Here is a 2,673-nt window from a genome sequence, read left to right on the forward strand (position 1 = left end):
AAAAAAAAGGTCATGAAGAACCTAGGGGCAAGACGGGAATAAAGACACAGACCTACTAGAGAATGAACTTGAGGATATGGGGAGGGGCAAGTGTAAGCTGTGACAAAGTGAGAGAATGGCATGGACATATATACACTACCAAACATAAAACAGATAGCTATTGGGAAGCAGCCTCATAGCACAGGGAGATCAACTCGGTGCTTGTGACCACCTGAAGGGGTTGGATAGGGAGGGTGGGAGGAAGGGAGACGCAAGAGGGAAGAGATATGGGAACATATGTATATGTATAACTGATTCACTTTGTTATAAAGCAGAAAGTAACACACAATTGTAAAGCAATTATACACCAGTAAAGATGTTAAAAAATAAAATAAAAAATAAAATGTTAGTTTCAGGTGTAGAGCAAAGTGAATCAGTTATATATATACATATATCCACTCTTTTTTAGATTCTATTCCTATATACATCATTACAGAGTACTGAGTGAGTTCCCTATGCTTTACAGTATGTCCTTATTAGTTATCTATTTTATATATAGTAGTGTGCATATGTCAATCCTAATCTCCCAATTTATCCCTCCCCCGCTTTCTCCTCGGTAGCTATAAGTTTGTTTTCTACATTTGTTACTCTATTTCTGTTTTGTAAATAAGTTCATTTGTACCATTTTTTTTAGATTTCACATATAAGTGATAACATATGATATTTGTCTTTCTCTCTGACTTACTTCACTCAGTATGGCAAGCTCTAGGTCCATCCATGTTGCTGCAAATGGCATTATTTCATTTTTCAATGGCTGAGTAATATTCCATTGTATATATGCACCACATCTTCTTTATCCACTCCTCTGTCTATGGACATTAGGTTGCTTCCATGCCTTGGCTATTGTAAATAATATTTCACAGCTTCTTTAGCAGCAGAATCAGACAGAAACTTATCTTCCTAGGTATAGAGTCCTTCACCCTCCCTCTTTTCTCTTCCCAGTCCCTGAAGGGATGGATAAAAATTTAAATCTGGCTTCTCTTGCTTGAGGCAGGTAGAAAAGAAAGGACGTAGGCTTAGTGTCTGGCCCAATTGTTTCAAAACCTTGTTATGCCCTTGTTAGTTGGATGACCTTGAGCACGTTACCTTGAGAACTTTAAATTGTACTTCACAAGATTGTTGTAATGATTAAATGAAATGACGCTTCAAATGCTATTAGGGTGGGCTTCCCTGGTGGCACGGTGGTTAAGAATCCGCCTGCCAATGCAGGGTACATGGTTCTAGCCCTGGTCTGGGAAGATCCCACATGCCGCGGAGCAACTAAGCCCTTGTGCCACAACTACTGAGCCTGCGCTCTATAGCCTGTGTGTCACAATCTGGGAAGCTCCCACATGCCGCGGAGCAACTAAGCCCTTGTGCCACAACTACTGAGCCTGCGCTCTATAGCCTGTGTGTCACAACTACTGAAGCCCACACGCCTAGAGCCCATGCTCCACAACAATAGAAGCCACCGCAATGAGAAGCCTGCACACTGCAACAAAGAGCAGCCCCCACTCTCTGCAACTAGAGAAAGCCCACGCACAGCAACGAAGAACCAACACAGCCAAAATAAATAAAATTAATCAATTAATTAATTAAAAAAATACTATTAGGGTGAATGGGCTAAAAATGTTGTACATAGTCATTCTTGCTAGTTTGTCTCATTCTTTCCTTTCACTTCAAACCTGATGAATCTTCTTCCTATTTTCTGTGTGTTTTCCCTTTTTCTTCTCTAATTGTGTGTGTGTGTGTGTGTGTGTTTGTGTGTGTGTGTGTGTGTGTTCTGAAGGGCAGAGTGCCCTTCTTGAGTGGGGTTGCATGCTTGGGCTTTGTGATTCCTTTATCTCCCCTCATTTTTTCCAGTACACTTTCAGATGTACATGTTAGTCAGATTATATATATCTCGAGTTATTGGACAGTGGCAACGACCGCACAGTCCATGATTTATATGAGTTGGAGTGTGTATGGGGGCGTGTTAAAGTTGCTGGTGATCATGCAATGACCTTGGCATGCCCTAGGTAAGGAAACTGAGGCAGAAAAATGTTAAGTAACTCTTTGTTATGGTCATAAAGGTAAGATGTGCCAGGATACAGTCCCTTAACAACTTTGCCATATTGTTTCTCAATACTAGCAGGATGTGCTATGTGCTGGAGAGCTACTCTTAGAAGAAGGAGAAGGAGGAGGAGAAGGAAAAGGAGGAGGAGAGGGAAGAGAAGGAGTCCTGGCTGGGTCCTGACATTCTCACCCAGCTGAACTGAGCAATGGTCTGTCTGTTGTCTTTTCGAGATAGAGTTCCTCTGGCTATGGATGATCAAAGATGCATATAGATATATTGTTTTGTATTGAGGGTATTGAGTTTTGAAATAGAATCTAGGATGTTTCAGACTTGTTCTAGAAAAATGCTCCCCCACTGATCACTCATTGCCCCTTGGGCTGTTGAAGGGGCAGAGTGATAACCACATGACTAAACATCTTTGGACAGAGAATCCAAAACCCCGTTGGAGATGATTGCAGTTTGTTCCCTCTTTTTTTTTTAATTATTTTTTAAACATCTTTATTGGAGTATAATTGCTTTACAATGGTGTGTTGGTTTCTGCTTTACAACAAAGTGAATCAGTTATACATGTACATATGTTCCCATATCTCTTCCCTCTT

The sequence above is a fragment of the Physeter macrocephalus genome, chromosome 4 (genome assembly GCF_002837175.3).
Source record: "Physeter macrocephalus isolate SW-GA chromosome 4, ASM283717v5, whole genome shotgun sequence".
In the NCBI taxonomy this organism is placed as follows: Eukaryota; Metazoa; Chordata; class Mammalia; order Artiodactyla; family Physeteridae; genus Physeter; species Physeter macrocephalus.